The sequence below is a fragment of the Triticum aestivum genome, chromosome 2B (assembly GCF_018294505.1).
Source record: "Triticum aestivum cultivar Chinese Spring chromosome 2B, IWGSC CS RefSeq v2.1, whole genome shotgun sequence".
Classification (NCBI taxonomy): Eukaryota; Viridiplantae; Streptophyta; class Magnoliopsida; order Poales; family Poaceae; genus Triticum; species Triticum aestivum.
In genome coordinates, this window is record NC_057798.1 from 189,761,568 (window position 1) to 189,780,364 (window position 18,797).

General features: G+C 48.9%; 1 pseudogene; it reads right to left on the reverse strand.

The window, feature by feature from the left end:
• Window positions 1-69: 69 nt before the first annotated feature.
• Window positions 70-18,527, reverse strand: LOC123039156 (U-box domain-containing protein 18-like; annotated as a pseudogene).
• Window positions 18,528-18,797: the final 270 nt, after the last annotated feature.

Sequence of the window (18,797 nt, forward strand, 5' to 3'; positions counted from 1 at the left end):
TTTACATCATCTCAAACGCCATCTCAGGCATTCGTCGTTCATCGGAAAACTGAACCATGGGGGTCTCTCTCATGACACCGTTCGTCGGCGGCACCCGATCTTGATCCACCGTTTGATGGACGTCCAGTAGCAAGTTTGGCCGGTGGCCACAATCACCGGGTCAGTCATTAGCTCCAAACTATCGGGCATTGCAGCAACTCCTCCTTGGTCGACGCCGCGCAGCTCGATGTGGGCCTCGACCCGGGCACTACGGCGTCACCTTTCTTTCTTGGCAGACGACGCGACAGTACACGAGGAACACCGTGAGGCCGCTAATGAACACGAGGTCGTTCTCGTACTCGTGGCGGTCCTCGAGGCGCTCCAACTTCTCATCTTCGTCGTGCAGTCGCACCAGCTGGCGATGCCGACACGGCCGAGCACAATCCTCGCGTGCTCCGTGTGCGGCGTGTCGCTGTTCCTGAACAGCGCGAGCACGCAACACACGCTCTGGGTCGTGAGCCCGTGGTCCGCGTCTGGCCACACCGACACGTGCCATGCTTGCTGGGACACGAGCCTCGCGAGCTCTCTGGCCTCGACGGACACCCCGACCACGTCCGTCGGTAGCACGTCCATGGCCGTGGCCACCGAGCCGAGGACCACCTGGAGCTCGGAGGCGACTAGGTCGGTGTTCACACTCTTAGGAAAATGCCTGCTAGTGGCGCACCAGTTTTGCCTACTAATAGCGCACTACTGGTGCGCCACTAGCACCACGCCACTAGTATTAAATACTAATGGCGCACCACGCAGTGCGCCATTAGTATAGCCCAACATGCACCATTAGTATGCCTCCCAGGGGGCCATATTTACCCATGTGCTTTGGCATACTAATGGCGCACTTTGGGGTGATGCGCCATTAGTATCCTTTCTGCAGTGCGCCATTAGAGTGCTGAGTGATGCGCCATTAGTATGAATATTATGGATTATTTTTTTTCTTTTCTGATATTTGCACAGGTTACAAAATATATTATTGGACAGAATATAGACAGCACAACACAACAACAGCAGATTCATCGAATACAATAGAAGATTAGTCTCCGAAAACAATTCATCATATTAGTCTCCGAATTCAAAAAACCGAACAAAGATAGAACATTACAAGTCTCGAGACCGCGAGTAGCGAGTTTGTCTTCACATTACAAGTTGATATCGATCATCTAAACTACCATCACATAGAAGAGAGCTGCGGTCATCACGATGAGCATCATCGCGATGAAACTGGTCTTCATCCGGTTCCTCCAACACTCCCTCCTCTCTCCCGCTAGATAGCGCGCGTATCTAGATTCCGCCTCCGCCCTAGTGGTGTACCCTTTGTAACTGTTACCGCTGAAATGGTGAACCTGTCTCCAACACTCCTCCCAGTCATCGTAGACTCCGGGAACCTTACCCTTGTACACGACATACGACGGCATCTCTATGCACTAGCCAAACAACAGACAATACATAAGCAATATATAAGTATGCAACAAAAGGATCGGAAGAGAAAAGCAAGACATTAATAGCATGATTCATGGTCCTACTAATAAATAGCATCGATTACATCTAAGTTGAACGACTATCCAAACCAAAGAGACATACAAGTTCATTAAAGTTTAATTACAATATGAGCTAATCGATGTTTCAGAACTACACATAGCATCACTACTTTCGACTTGACTCATGGGACCGGAGCGTGGATGAAGCCGCCGTCTTTCGTGATGGTCATGAAGTCGCGGGTGTTGTCAGCCTGCATTTGTAGCGTTGTGTCTAAATCACTGTTGGACGGTTGATATCTGAGGTAGAACTGGCCCGAGGTACGAAGGACATCTTGATGAATGATTTCTGCAAACTCCGACTGGATGCGGAAGAATTCTTGTCGGGTCCTGGATTGCTGCCAAGCTTGCGGCCCAATCTTTGAGATTATTTGGTAGCAGAAGGTGATTATGGCCCCGTATGATCGCCCGCATGTGACGGAGGGTATAGTAGGCATCCTTCTGACCACCAGGCGGCTGCTTGACGCAGGGGAACTTCGTATTGTAGGTGAACACGTGCCTGCTGTACCTACAAACTGGCCTCTTAAAGGTGCCTCCAGATGTGGCGTAGCCGGGGAGAGCATCATCAAGAACTTTCTTGATATTTGTGTAGTCTATCTTGGAGTCACGGTCCGGGTCAAAATACGTGGCCATGGAATATTTTGGGCATAAGAGGATGAGTGTGCAATGTGTGTCACTGCACAGAACACGGAATGTTAGAAAAAAAGAATGATCAAAATCTAAGAAATCATATGTTACGGGGCAGTTAGGGGATGACTTACTCGGGAAAGTAAGGCACGAGAAAGTTATCCTTATCTAGGTTTGCCAGAATGACGCCTTCGAGGTGTGAACTCGCGACTTGCCGGTCCCCAGCGCTGCCCAAGATCTTGGCACACATGTAGAAGGGGTCGACTATCCCGATGTCCGGGGTCTTGTCTCTAATGATCCGCATCTCCATACTCAGCGAAAATAGCCGAACGAAGGTGTAGTGCAACGGATGAAGGTTAAACATAGCAAAGATGTCATCAAACTGCAGGACGATCGTACCCCCGATGGCGCTATTGTCACATCCCTAGCTTCTGGCATTGCTCTAGCCTAGCTTCATGTGTGCATCATGTCTATATTTTGAAACTTGAATTGAGGAATATTGGAAGCCTCAAAACCCTAAATAAAAGAGGGGCAAAAACCCTAGAAATCTTATTCATTGCTCCAAAAGGCTCTTCTTAAATGTTTGATAATTTTTGGTAAGGGTTCTGGTCCCAACCAAAATATTGAACATTTTTAAGGATTTATTTTTGGGACTTTGAATTTAAATCATTAGCTATTTGAATTTGAATTATATTCATATAATTAGAATATAATTTCAAATACCCCTGAAATATTTTATGAGCTTTTGGAAAAGTCCATCTAGCCAAATAAAATTATTCAGAGGAGTTTTTGGCATTGTTTGAATTTGTTTAAAAATTCAAAATAGTGGCAAAACGAAATTAAATAAAACAAAACAGAAGAAAATAAAACAGAACAGTAAAAAAAAAGAGAGAGAGAAGCCCACTTACCTGCAGCCCCACCTAGCGCCCCATCTGGCCCAGCTCCCCCAGCCGGCCCAGCCCACCTCCTCCCCCTTGTCCTCTTCCTCCTCTGCCAGGAGGACGAACAGAGGCGAGGCGTGGCGCGCGCCGACGCTGCCTCGGCCACCTCCTGCTTCCCCCTGGCCACCTCCTGCTTCCTCTCGTCGCCCTGGACCCCGTCCGCGACGCCACGCACCCCCCCCAGGCCTCTCACTCTCTCCCCGAGCTCCTCTCCTCCTCTGGCTCTCTCGCGCGCAGCCACCGAACACACCCGCCGCCGCCGACGAGCTTCCCCGTGGCCACCGGCCACCCCTAGCCTCGCCGATGCGCCCAGGAGCTCCCCCTCGACCCCTCCTTCCTCCCCACCGAACCACGGCCCTACGGACGCGCCACAACACCGCCGGCATCGCCGTTTCCATCGCCGGCCGCCGAGGATCTTCACCGTCAATTCGCCACCATCGTCGCTTCCCCGAGCTCGCTGACCCTCCCTGCACGATCCCCGTGAGTCCCTGCTTCGTTTCCCCCTAACCCCAAGCCCGATTTCGAGCTCTAGCCGCCCCCTCTACCGGAGCCGAGACGCTCCGCCGCACGGACTCGTCGCCGGCGAAGCCCCGGTGACCAAACGGCCCCGCGCGTGCGTCCGTTGCACTCGCAACGACCCGTGGAGCAACGCTAGCGTGGCAGCTAGCTCGTTTGCAAGCCGCAGCGCTAACCCCGCACCCACCCGAGCTCCGGCCGCCGCCTCGGGCTCCATTCCGGCGAACCCCGGCCACCCCCGCACCTCCCGTTGGCCCCCCTAGATGCGCACGGGCACGGGCTACCCTATGGTGCCCTTGGCTTGGCCCAAAACCCCTCGCAGCGCCACTCCGGCGAGCTCCCGCCGCAGTTTTGGTCGTCGCCGGCCGAACTCCGGCGACTGCCGACGTGGCACGCCTAATTAGCACTAATGACGCCTAAACACCCCCCCACAGCCACTGACAGTGGGCCCCGTAGTGGGTCAAAGCCCGGGTCAACGCGGGATTAGCCCCTGTGTCACTGACGTGTGGACCCCACACGTCAGGTTTGACCCGAGCCAGCCCTGTTGACCTGCTGACGTCACTGTGACGTGGGGCTGACGCAATAAGTATTTTCTGGATTTAAAAAATAATCAGAAAATTCCAGAAAATAGCTAAAACTTCAATAAATCATAGAAAATTAACCGTAACTCCAAATTAAATAAATTATATATGAAAAATTATCAGAAAAATTCAAGGAATCCATATGTACCATTTTCATGCATGTTAGAACAACTTATAGGTGCTGTTTAGCACAAATCATATAAAGGGCATTTAAATAATCACATATGGAGTTTGAATTTGAATCTTGTATTCAAACCAACTTCATTTAATCTGTTGCTAGTTGCATTAGCCCAAAACACATTCATTTTGCCATGTCATGATCATGCATCATATCGTGCATTGCATTGATTGTGTTCCTTTCTGTGTTGCCGGTATTTGTCCCCTCTCGATAGACGTGATACCGATGACGTGATCGTTGACACTGATGAAGACTCAATGTTATCTTCAGAAGTGCCAGGCAAGCAAAACCCCCTTGTTCATTCCGATACAATCCTACTCTCTCGCTCCTGCTCTCTTTTACTGCATTAGGACAACATCGATTCATCTGTTACTTGCTGCGGTAGCTGAACCCCTTTATCCTTTGCATGACCTGTCATTCCACAGTAAATAGATGAAACCCACTAGCATGAGTAGGAGTTGTTTGAGCCCTGATGTGCCTACTCATACATGCTTGTTTGTCATGCCTGCTACTGCTTAGAGTTGAGTCAGGTCTGATTCATCGGGGATGAATCAGAGGCGTGTGAACATGTCCTACTGTGTGTGAGATAAGTGTGTGAACACGATTTGGTAAAGGTAGCGGTGAGAGGCCATGTAGGAGTACATGGTGGGTTGTCTCATTGCAGCCGTCCTCAGGAACTGAGTTCTGTGTTTGTGATCCATGACCAGCTACTACCACACATTGGAATGCTTAAGTGCCCCTCTCGACTTATTAATCAACATGATCTCTGTCCAGGAGTTGCAACTAGTTTCTGGTGTTTGTAGGTAGTGTTAGTAGTCTACCAAGTGGCACCCGGTACAGGTGGGCTTGGGACAGACTAGGCACCATGGCACGGTGTACCAAGTGGCACCCGGTTGGTGGGCTTGGGAACCCTGCACACATCGTTTGGGGCCGTGAGCGACACCCCGGCCGGATCTCCTTGCGGATGGAACCCGAATAGGCGATAAACCTGGACTAGAGACTTGTTCGGTTAGTCAGGTCGTGGCCGACTCCCTCGCCCGGCTTCCGCTTGAAGGTTGCCGAGGTACATGACGTGTACAGGGCGATAAGTGGCGAAAGCGTGTGTGAAGAAGTACACCCCTGCAGGGTTAACATCATCTATTCGAATAGCCGGATTCCTCGGATATGGAAACGTGGACCCCTTGTACAGTTCATAGACAAGTGAAAGTGGATACTCTAAAATACGCAAGATAAGCGTGAGTGCTATGGATGGCGTTCTCGTAGGGAGACGGGAGCGGATCCATAATGGTGTATTGATATGGTGAATATGTGGACTCGTGTGCGCCACCTCAAAGAGTTACTTGTAGTCGTAGTTCAGGATAGCCACCGAGTCAAAGCTGGCTTGCTGCAGTCAAACTCCACCATCCCCTTTGTTGATAATGATGCATATGTAGATAGTTCTGATGTAAGTCTTGCTGGGTACATTTGTACTCACGTTTGCCTATTTTATGTTTTTGCAGAGAGACTTCAGTCTCACTAGTAGTTCCACGTGGACTTCGACGTTTAGCTTGATACCTCAGCTACGATCTTGTGCCCTCGGCAGGATCTGATAGATAGTCAGGCTTCTCAGCCTTTTTCATTTATAGATGTCTGTACTCAGACATGATAGCTTCCGCTTGTGCTTTGACTTGTATGCTCTGATTGTTGGGTCGTGAGACCCATGTTTGTAATGTCTCGCTCCTTGGAGCCTATTGATTAAAATATTTGAGTCGTAGAGTCATGTTGTGATGCCATGTTGTAGTTGCACATATCGAGCATATTGTGTGTATGTTATTGAAATGCTTGGTATGTGTGGGATCTGACAACCTAGTTGTTTATCCTTGGTAGCCTCTCTTACCGGGAAATGTCTCCTAGTGTTTCCACCGAGCCATGGTAGCTTGCTACTGCTCCGGAACACTTAGGCTGGCCGGCATGTGTCCTTCTTCGTTCCTGTGTCTGTCCCTTCGGGGAAATGTCACGCGATGAATACCGGAGTCCTGTTAGCCCGCTACAGCCCGGTTTACCGGAGTCCTGCTAGCCCAGTGCTACAGCCTGGATTCACTCGCTGATGACCGACACGTTCGATGCTGGGTCATGGATGCCTGTCCCTGTAAGTCTGTGCCACTTTGGGTTTACGACTAGTCATGTCAGCCCGGGCTCCTTATCATATGGATGCTAGCGACACTATCATATACGTGAGCCAAAAGGCGCAAACGGTCCCGGGCAAAGGTAAGGCGACACCCGTGGGGATACCGTGCGTGAGGCCGCAAAGTGATACGAGGTGTTACCGGCTAGATCAATGTGACATCGAGTCGGGGTCCTGACAGCGTTGGTATCAGAGCTTGACTGCCTGTAGGATTACCAAGCCAAACTGGTCGAAGTTGAGTCTAGAAATTCTTTAGTTATATAAGGGAATTGATTGTGGGATGGAACGTAAGGCTCTTTTTACTCCTTATACCTTATGCCCTTCTGATCTGAGTCATCATCTTATCTTCTACGTGGATTAAGAACTAGGCTATCTCTTCTTTCTATCAGGATCACGTGTTACTAATCCGTAGACTTATAAGATTGTTGATTCAAGCCTCAGTTCAGCTCCTACTATCTTCTGTATGTTAATTGTTGATCTCCAAACCTTGATATTGTGCTTCTGAGTGGTTATGCCACCATTTTTGTGAATGTCTCTAATCTTTTCTGAGCATTTACAGCCGTTATGCTGTCCGAGTCATCCCAGGTTTCCAAACAGTCTGATGCATTTGCAAATCCCTTCCTCCTGTTTCCGATGTGCCTTTGGTCAGATTAATCACACAAATCAGTGAGTTGAGGTACTTTACTGCCTCGACCTTTATGTTGGAGTTATTATTATGACCCTAGGTGTCTTAGGGGATCATCTAGTAATTTAGCCATGATTTGTGTTCCCAGTGTGATGATTCTGGCCATCATTCTCGAAAGCATCCCGTGATGCTACTTAGTAGTAGGTATTCTATCCCTGGGTTTTTGAACCCGAGATTCACTCTACTTAAATCATGTTGATAGTGTTGCTAGTTCCTTCAGGATATTAGTAACCCTTGCATTAGTCCTCGAGGTCCGTGGTATTTCCTTCTTCCAAATACTATGAACCGCTTATGGCAGATGTTTATTGGATCAAAAGATCACAATTAGAGTACTCTTGAGGAGTTCTCCATTCATAAATCGTGACTCTGCCAGTTCTACCTTCTGCATGGGTTATCCGGAAGAAATATGTTGAATTTGGTTCGACATACTAATCTATGCATCCACAACTCAGAAATATTATATGTTCCTTTGAGATGTTCTCTTTAGTTGCATTCTGACCCTCGTCTATCAATTGATAGTCAAAAGTATGCGTGCGTTCGTTTATCGATGCCTATTACTCTTGTGGTCCGTCAAGCCATTCTATCGCGGAATGACTAGGAGAAACAAACTCCAGTACCTCATCCATATCTAGGATTTGGTCAAAGTAGTTGTGTTCCGCAGATCAAGTTACAATCCAGCTTCTGGTCTGCTCTACCCTGAAGTATTACCTTCTTTATGACAGGAATTTCATGAGAATTGCACCACCTTTTGTGAATTCTTGGCATAGTGATACTTCTCGCCATCCTTTTTCATTCCTCGGTTCCGTGTTGATGCAACCGGAATACCGACAAATGAATTGTGATGTGTGAAATCAATACTCCTAGCAACCTCGTTGCTTGGTAGTTAAAGGATAATAATTTTATTCTTAGTATGTTGGTTATTGAATCACCATTCTAAGATTGATCGTGCTACCTAGTCCTTATTTCCTGGTGCACTCTTTGATTGATGAGTTAGGAATTGTCAAGTCCTCGCTCATTTGATCATATCATCTTGCCCTGAAAAGCAAGATTATTCTCGAGCCTAGTAACATATCGGTGGTTCGTGATTTTCCAAAGATCTTCTCGGAAGTACTACCAGGTCGTCATCTGACCGTTATGTTGAGCCCGTGATCAAGTTGGTTTCTTATGAACTACCTTCTTTCCAAGAATCGGTGTTAGATATCCCTGAGCTAGTTGGTTAAGCTGGACAACAACTTGGAGAGTTGGAAGATAAAAGCTTGCCTGACTTAGTTCGTTCCAAAGGGATATTCTTGTGTAGTGTGTGTTGAAGAAAGATGATATCTTCATCGATTGGTCCCTGTGATCAGTTGCTGGACCTATTGTCTTATCAATCCTTTGATTTGAGTGTGGGCTATCGTCAAATCAAGTCAGAACCAACGATGTTCGTAATGTTGTCTTACTCGTGGTTGATCCCTCGAGCATACACCATTATATCTTTTGGGGCTGACCAATGCTATCACCGTGTTCACATGATGGTGGAAGTCCAGTGATATGGTAATTCCGATGAGTTGCTGTTGAGCCCATCAGTAGCATTTTGTCTCCCCCCATGAATCATGTTGAACATCAACCTAGTGTTGGAAACTTGTGTAAGCATTTCTTCGTGTTTCGTTCATGAAGCATATGTTTGAATGAAAGGAGTGACTTCCTTGATTCACGTGCATTTTGATGTAAGTTGCCGTCGTGAACTCGAGAAGGATTGTTTTTGCCTCCTCTGGAACCATCCCAAGTCAGTTATGCACGTGTGAAGTATTCTATGGTTTGATAGACTGATCATCTTCATTCCATATGTGTATCCTAGCACATCAAGCCACCGACTGATTTGTTCAAGGAGAAGGAGTATCTTCATAAGAGCTAATCCGGACTTATGAAAGAACTTCGATATCCTCGATGATGGCTCCCAACCAGAACTCGGTAGTGTTTTATTGTAAGACTACCATGTGGGCATGCTTGTCTGGAACAACGTGTTCACATGTTTGTAGCAGAACCAGCTCATGTTTTGGAGCTTGCTATCGTAGTTCATTTTCCGAGAATCTCGCAACGTCATCTCGTCGATTTGTGTTGCAAACTTTCATTTTTCTTCCTAGACTCGATGAGTTTGGAATATCCTGACACCAACCAGGTCTGAGTCTCAGGCAGATATGATGGTTGGAATATTTCCCAAGAACTATAATATTGGTCCCTCGATAACCGGTAAGGTGGATGTCGTGGCCAACACACCCAGCCGGAAGACCTATTATTGTAGTATCTTGGTTGAGGAAGTTGGCCACCTCCCCATAAGGATTTCGTAGGATTTACCTCCGTAACTGTTCCTTATGGATTCTATTGCTCCCGAAGTCCGACCTTTTACTTGATGTTCTAGATATCAAACCATATCTATGGGTGTATTACGCTAGCACATTAAGGAGAACATTAGAAGCGGAGTGCTAAATGTCTCTCGGTCGTTCATCCAGATTTTATTTGCTTGGCCTCGCTAAGGTGAAATCTGAGAAAGTGTTATCCTCCTTCGCTTCTGCATCCTCCATCACCATTCATCATGGTAGCAAGTTGTGTTGCCAGGATCCTTGACACGGATGTTGGTAAAACTTTGATGAATATGGAAATGCTCAAGTTCTTGAGAGCACGCACAAGCGCTACGTCTTATCATCGGCACTAGCTGGGATTGCCCCAGATTGCCTCGGCAATGCTATGATCTTTCAAACAGTGAATTCGCTCTCTATTGTTGGGTTCTTCCCCAGTCACCAGAATCATTCCCAGCATTTGCATTTTGTTCCCAGCTTGCACCGCCAATGTGCCATTCTACCATGGGTCTCTTCCATTTCCGATGATAAGCAAATTCATCCATTGCGTTGTCTTCAACAAGGTAATCCACATCATCCAAGTCTGAGTATGCCATCCTACTGACCCCCTCCAAACGATCGCTCGAGAATTGTCTTAGGCTGGTTTAAAGAGTTTCAATGATCTCTGAATCAAAGGTAATTCATTTTGCCACTTAAGGGGAGATATCTACGAGTCACGGTTCCGAAGGTGTCTCGTTGTGGTTTCATGGCAACTCAACTCCTCGCTACGTTGACAATCGATTACCACACTCTTAAGCGTGAAATTGTTGCTACCTAGTGAACCTTCGTCATCCGTTTCTTTCCACCCCTCTTGATGTGTATCTCGTGTCTTAACCCGAGAGATGGTTCTAAGTCTCATTCCGTGAGTTAGTCCTGAGTTGTTCGACCTTCGAGAAGACCGATCCTTTTAGAGTTTTCCTTTCCTCTTCTTGTCATGATTAGCTGAAGTTCTCAGAGCAAGACGACAAGACCAAGATGGTGTTCAAATCAACGTTCAACTGAAGTGCACCCTGGATCGTGAAGATTATACTAGTTGCGTTTCCCTTTCACCTTACCCTACGCTTGAATCTCGAGACGAGATTCTTGTTTAGTGGGGGTGAGTTGTCACATCCCTAGCTTCTGGCATTGCTCTAGCCTAGCTTCATGTGTGCATCATGTCTATATTTTGAAACTTGAATTGAGGAATATTGGAAGCCTCAAAACCCTAAATAAAAGAGGGGCAAAAACCCTAGAAATCTTATTCATTGCTCCAAAAGGCTCTTCTTAAATGTTTGATAATTTTTGGTAAGGGTTCTGGTCCCAACCAAAATATTGAACATTTTTAAGGATTTATTTTTGGGACTTTGAATTTAAATCATTAGCTATTTGAATTTGAATTATATTCATATAATTAGAATATAATTTCGAATACCCCTGAAATATTTTATGAGCTTTTGGAAAAGTCCATCTAGCCAAATAAAATTATTCAGAGGAGTTTTTGGCATTGTTTGAATTTGTTTAAAAATTCAAAACAGTGGCAAAACGAAATTAAATAAAACAAAACAGAAGAAAATAAAACAGAACAGTAAAAAAAGAGAGAGAGAGAAGCCCACTTACCTGCAGCCCCACCTAGCGCCCCATCTGGCCCAGCTCCCCCAGCCGGCCCAGCCCACCTCCTCCCCCTTGTCCTCTTCCTCCTCTGCCAGGAGGACGAACAGAGGCGAGGCGTGGCGCGCGCCGACGCTGCCTCGGCCACCTCCTGCTTCCCCCTGGCCACCTCCTGCTTCCTCTCGTCGCCCTGGACCCCGTCCGCGACGCCACGCACCCCCCCAGGCCTCTCACTCTCTCCCCGAGCTCCTCTCCTCCTCTGGCTCTCTCGCGCGCAGCCACCGAACACACCCGCCGCCGCCGACGAGCTTCCCCGTGGCCACCGGCCACCCCTAGCCTCGCCGATGCGCCCAGGAGCTCCCCCTCGACCCCTCCTTCCTCCCCACCGAACCACGGCCCTACGGACGCGCCACAAAGCCGCCGGCATCGCCGTTTCCATCGCCGGCCGCCGAGGATCTTCACCGTCAATTCGCCACCATCGTCGCTTCCCCGAGCTCGCTGACCCTCCCTGCACGATCCCCGTGAGTCCCTGCTTCGTTTCCCCCTAACCCCAAGCCCGATTTCGAGCTCTAGCCGCCCCCTCTATCGGAGCCGAGACGCTCCGCCGCACGGACTCGTCGCCGGCGAAGCCCCAGTGACCAAACGGCCCCGCGCGTGCGTCCGTTGCACTCGCAACGACCCGTGGAGCAACGCTAGCGTGGCAGCTAGCTCGTTTGCAAGCCGCAGCGCTAACCCCGCACCCACCCGAGCTCCGGCCGCCGCCTTGGGCTCCATTCCGGTGAACCCCGGCCACCCCCGCACCTCCCGTTGGCCCCCCTAGATGCGCACGGGCACGGGCTACCCTCTGGTGCCCTTGGCTTGGCCCAAAACCCCTCGCAGCGCCACTCCGGCGAGCTCCCGCCGCAGTTTTGGTCGTCGCCGGCCGAACTCCGGCGACTGCCGACGTGGCACGCCTAATTAGCACTAATGACGCCTAAACACCCCCCCCCACAGCCACTGACAGTGGGCCCCGTAGTGGGTCAAAGCCCGGGTCAACGCGGGATTAGCCCCTGTGTCACTGACGTGTGGACCCCACACGTCAGGTTTGACCCGAGCCAGCCCTGTTGACCTGCTGACGTCACTGTGACGTGGGGCTGACGCAATAAGTATTTTCTGGATTTAAAAAATAATCAGAAAATTCCAGAAAATAGCTAAAACTTCAATAAATCATAGAAAATTAACCGTAACTCCAAATTAAATAAATTATATATGAAAAATTATCAGAAAAATTCAAGGAATCCATATGTACCATTTTCATGCATGTTAGAACAACTTATAGGTGCTGTTTAGCACAAATCATATAAAGGGCATTTAAATAATCACATATGGAGTTTGAATTTGAATCTTGTATTCAAACCAACTTCATTTAATCTGTTGCTAGTTGCATTAGCCCAAAACACATTCATTTTGCCATGTCATGATCATGCATCATATCGTGCATTGCATTGATTGTGTTCCTTTCTGTGTTGCCGGTATTTGTCCCCTCTCGATAGACGTGATACCGATGACGTGATCGTTGACACTGATGAAGACTCAATGTTATCTTCAGAAGTGCCAGGCAAGCAAAACCCCCTTGTTCATTCCGATACAATCCTACTCTCTCGCTCCTGCTCTCTTTTACTGCATTAGGACAACATCGATTCATCTGTTACTTGCTGCGGTAGCTGAACCCCTTTATCCTTTGCATGACCTGTCATTCCACAGTAAATAGATGAAACCCACTAGCATGAGTAGGAGTTGTTTGAGCCCTGATGTGCCTACTCATACATGCTTGTTTGTCATGCCTGCTACTGCTTAGAGTTGAGTCAGGTCTGATTCATCGGGGATGAATCAGAGGCGTGTGAACATGTCCTACTGTGTGTGAGATAAGTGTGTGAACACGATTTGGTAAAGGTAGCGGTGAGAGGCCATGTAGGAGTACATGGTGGGTTGTCTCATTGCAGCCGTCCTCAGGAACTGAGTTCTGTGTTTGTGATCCATGACCAGCTACTACCACACATTGGAATGCTTAAGTGCCCCTCTCGACTTATTAATCAACATGATCTCTGTCCAGGAGTTGCAACTAGTTTCTGGTGTTTGTAGGTAGTGTTAGTAGTCTACCAAGTGGCACCCGGTACAGGTGGGCTTGGGACAGACTAGGCACCGTGGCACGGTGTACCAAGTGGCACCCGGTTGGTGGGCTTGGGAACCCTGCACACATCGTTTGGGGCCATGAGCGACACCCCGGCCGGATCTCCTTGCGGATGGAACCCGAATAGGCGATAAACCTGGACTAGAGACTTGTTCGGTTAGTCAGGTCGTGGCCGACTCCCTCGCCCGGCTTCCGCTTGAAGGTTGCCGAGGTACATGACGTGTACAGGGCGATAAGTGGCGAAAGCGTGTGTGAAGAAGTACACCCCTGCAGGGTTAACATCATCTATTCGAATAGCCGGATTCCTCGGATATGGAAACGTGGACCCCTTGTACAGTTCATAGACAAGTGAAAGTGGATACTCTAAAATACGCAAGATAAGCGTGAGTGCTATGGATGGCGTTCTCGTAGGGAGACGGGAGCGGATCCATAATGGTGTATTGATATGGTGAATATGTGGACTCGTGTGCGCCACCTCAAAGAGTTACTTGCAGTCGTAGTTCAGGATAGCCACCGAGTCAAAGCTGGCTTGCTGCAGTCAAACTCCACCATCCCCTTTGTTGATAATGATGCATATGTAGATAGTTCTGATGTAAGTCTTGCTGGGTACATTTGTACTCACGTTTGCCTATTTTATGTTTTTGCAGAGAGACTTCAGTCTCACTAGTAGTTCCACGTGGACTTCGACGTTTAGCTTGATACCTCAGCTACGATCTTGTGCCCTCGGCAGGATCTGATAGATAGTCAGGCTTCTCAGCCTTTTTCATTTATAGATGTCTGTACTCAGACATGATAGCTTCCGCTTGTGCTTTGACTTGTATGCTCTGATTGTTGGGTCGTGAGACCCATGTTTGTAATGTCTCGCTCCTTGGAGCCTATTGATTAAAATATTTGAGTCGTAGAGTCATGTTGTGATGCCATGTTGTAGTTGCACATATCGAGCATATTGTGTGTATGTTATTGAAATGCTTGGTATGTGTGGGATCTGACAACCTAGTTGTTTATCCTTGGTAGCCTCTCTTACCGGGAAATGTCTCCTAGTGTTTCCACCGAGCCATGGTAGCTTGCTACTGCTCCGGAACACTTAGGCTGGCCGGCATGTGTCCTTCTTCGTTCCTGTGTCTGTCCCTTCGGGGAAATGTCACGCGATGAATACCGGAGTCCTGTTAGCCCGCTACAGCCCGGTTTACCGGAGTCCTGCTAGCCCAGTGCTACAGCCTGGATTCACTCGCTGATGACCGACACGTTCGATGCTGGGTCATGGATGCCTGTCCCTGTAAGTCTGTGCCACTTTGGGTTTACGACTAGTCATGTCAGCCCGGGCTCCTTATCATATGGATGCTAGCGACACTATCATATACGTGAGCCAAAAGGCGCAAACGGTCCCGGGCAAAGGTAAGGCGACACCCGTGGGGATACCGTGCGTGAGGCCGCAAAGTGATACGAGGTGTTACCGGCTAGATCAATGTGACATCGAGTCGGGGTCCTGACAGCTATCCACAAAGCCCTTGCCCTCTGGCACCTTGGCCACGAAAACCGGGTATGCCACATCATTCTGGGAGAGACGCTGCTTCTCCAAAGAAAGAACACTGTCATGCAGACTCCGCATAGCACCGGTTGCAGCATTGAGCATATTTGTCGGTAGCATTGCCCTACCCGCCACATGCACCCTCCTCGAGATATCCTTAGGTGAAGGTGGTCCGTCCTGAGCACGGATCGTACTCGGTGCCGACTGGCTCGCGCCGGCGCCCTTGTTAGTCTTTCATTTCTGTCCCTTCTTCTTGATCTGTTGTAATGGGATCGAGTTCTGCTCACAGACCGCCTTCTTGAGCGTGTTGGGGCTGATAATATTTCGCATCTCGGCTATCTAAGGCTCGGTGAAGGCGGCAGCTGGAGGCGTCTCCTGAGAACTGAACGCCAGACGACGCCTGTTGCAATTGGGTTTCTCCGCCGTACCAGCTAGATCGCGGTCGTCCTTTTCAGGGTTGAGTTCTTGAGAAGGAGGCCCGCAGAATTCGTCACCGTACCCATGTTAGGCAAAGTACTTATCGACGTTGGTAAATGTACCATCATCATTGTTGTCGTCGTCCGGATCCTGTGCCATATGCATGTCTGGATCCTGTGCCATAGGGATGTCCGGCATGTCCGGTAGTGCCCATGAAATACAATCGAGAAATGAAGGCTACAATTTAAATACAATCGATCTTAGCTAGCTATCTATTCACAATCTTCTTGCCCTTATTTTTCATAAAATGGAGTTCTTCTCTTGAAGGACGTCCTTTAGGTAGGGTGGTCCTGCTTCCTCTTGTGGTGTATGCTGATACTTCATCGTCATCGTCATGTTCCATCTTCGGGTCGCCGTACTTGTCGAAGTCTTGATCATTGGCGACTCCATCCATTCCGATGATCTTCCTTTTGCCTCTCCTCACAACAACACGACTGGGCTTTGACGGGTCGGTAATGAAGAAGCATTGGTCCACTTGGGAAGCCAGTACCCATGGCTCATTTTTCGCGGTGACGTTCGCGCCCGCGGTCTTGGATTTGACTTCGGATATAACCATGGTGGTGAAATACCGGTCTTCTTTTATCTCTTGGCCCATCTGACATGGAACATCGGGACCTTCTCTCCAGCGTAGCTCAGCTCCCAGATCTCCTCGATCCTTCCGTAGTATCTGTACTTGTCGTTACCGGTGTAGGATTCCATTGTTACCCCGGAGTTCTGATAACCATCGCTCTTCATGTCCTTGTCCTCGGTGTAGAATGTGTAGCCGTTGATATCGTACGCCTCATAGGTCATCAGGTTGTGCTCGGCGCCCTGTGACAAGGCTTCTTTCCCGGCTCTAGTGCCTTTTGCTTCTTTCCTGGCAGTGGGCAATCTTTCCAATTTTTCAACAGCTCGTCTATTTCCTCGGTGCTCCTCGTACGCGGGCGTCTTCGGGGTTCGGTTTCACCATCGAACAGATCCTTGCGTTTCCTCCACGGGTCATCGTCGCGAAGCCACCTTTGATGTCCCATGAACACGGTTTTTGAAGACCCATGATCCCTATCTAGCTGGCGATACATTGTGTCATCCATGCACCTGACGCATCCTGAAAATCAGTGGACCACCTGCCCCGCGAGATATCTGTAACCGAGATAGTCGTGCACCGTCGTGAGCAGTGCGGCTCTCATAGGGAAATATTCTTTCTCTGCGGCGTCCCACGTATTGGCTGACATTTTCCACAGATGTCTAGCTCCTCTTTCAGCAGCCCCAGATACAGATTGATGTCGTTTCCTGGTTGTTTCAGCCCTTCAATTAGCATACTCATGTGAATGTACTTCCTCTTCATGCACAACCAGGGGAAGGTTGTATATCCACACAAACATAGGCCAGGTGCTATGTGTGCTTCTCTGGCTGCCAAACGGATTGACTCCATTGGTGCTCGCGCCCAGCACGATGTTCCTTGGATCCTTCCCAAATTCTGGGTGTTCGAAGTTCAATGCTTGCCACTGGCTCCCACCCTTAGGGTGACTCAGCATCTTGTCTTTTTTATTTATCTCCAGATCATTTGCGTCATCTTCTCGCTTCTTCTCCTCCCTATCCGCGTGCCAACGCAGGAGCTTTGCTACCTTAGGGTCCGCGAAATATCGCTGCAGACGAGGAGTGATCGGAAAGTATCACACCACTTTTTGAGGAGCTTTCTTCCTCTTCTTGTATCGAGTGACGCCGCACACCGGACATATGGTAGACTCCGCATGCTCATCCCGATAAATGATGCAATTGTTCATGCACACATGGTATTTCACGTGCGGTAAATCCAGAGGACACACGATTTTCTTCGCCTCCTCGAAACTGGTCGGACACTTGTTCCCCTTGGGAAGACGTTTGTGCCAGAATGACATGTTCTTGTCGAAGCATGCGTTGGTAATTTTGTGTTTTACCTTCATCTCCAGAGCCATGAGCGTTACTTTCAGGCGGGTATCCTCGGGCCTGCATCCTTCATACAATGGAGTAACCGCGTCTATCTCCAGTTGATCCAGCTTGGCTTTCTCTCGGGTGGCAGCTCTTGCGTTATCCGTCTGCTTGAGAAGCAGCTCTTGAATATGAGGGTCCTGCACCCAGCCCATCGATGGTCCATCGTTGTCTGCTCCGGCATCTTCATCTTCATGATCATGCCCTTCATCTGCTCCGACATCTTCCTCATCATCATGTCCTGCATCTTCTACATGATTATTGTGTACAACATCACCGTCGTGATCATGTCCTGCAGATTCTTCGCCTTCTCGCCCGCCCGAGCCACGGTGGTTGTCTTGTTGCCCTTCCTAATTTGTTGCCTGGCCCCCATGGACGACTTCATAGTCATCTTCATCACCTTGCCACTGATAGCCATCCATGAAACCACGCAAGAGCAGGTGGTCCCGCACCTGCCCGGAATCTGGGTCCACAATAAGGCTCTTCAGCTTGCATCTTCGACATGGACATCTTATCTCCGTCTCGTTCTTTTGAAGCATCTCGGCCTTCACGGAGCTCAAAAACCTATTCACGATGCCTTCGGTCATCGTGCGGACCATGGTCGCGTGCGGGGTAGAGCAAAACGATATTTTAGAACCAAGAAAAAATTTGGCATGACTTTCCCTAAAAATAGGACCAAAAAGAATGCATAGTGCCAAAATTCTCGCTGAAGCGGAAATGAATCAACATTCCGGCAAAATATTGGCAACTATTGCATTTCAAATACTGCTACCTGCAAACACAAACATATATGCACCACAAACATATGCAACACCACAAACATACATAGATCTAGTAGTGTCATCAGCACACACATCATCGTCAAGCTCCTGTGCTCCCTCTCCCGAGCGGAGACCAAGCTCCTCGTCTACGAGTACATGGACATATCATCTATAGCCCTTTTCCTAGTAGTGTCATCAGCACACACAACATCGTCAAGCTCACTATGCACGTGCGAGGCGAGGCCGGCCATGGAGACCGGGTGCTCGCCGTGGAATGCGTTGTCGCTGAGGTCGGCGGCCCCAAGGTGCGGAAGAGGCCTATGTCCTCGGGGATAGCGCGGGAGGAGCAGCAGCAGCCGGACGGCGGCGTCGCGCGATGGGCAGAACGTAAATTCAACAATTTTGCAAAAACACCCCCGCATTCCCCCGAATCGATCGGCCCAGGGCGTCTAGTGATGAGCCGGCGGCCAAAGCCCGCGTGGACGCGCCAGTCAACCGCCAAATCATCACGTACGTAGAAGAAAAATGTATTTTGGACCGTAGATGACCACCTGAGACAAGTTCTAGGACTGTATTTTGGGTATTTGTAAGTACGAGGACTAATGCGGCCAATGCGACGAGTATGAGGACCTGTAGTGAATTTTTCTCTTATGTATACATGTATCGGTGGTTGAAGTGTAGCGACTTGGCAC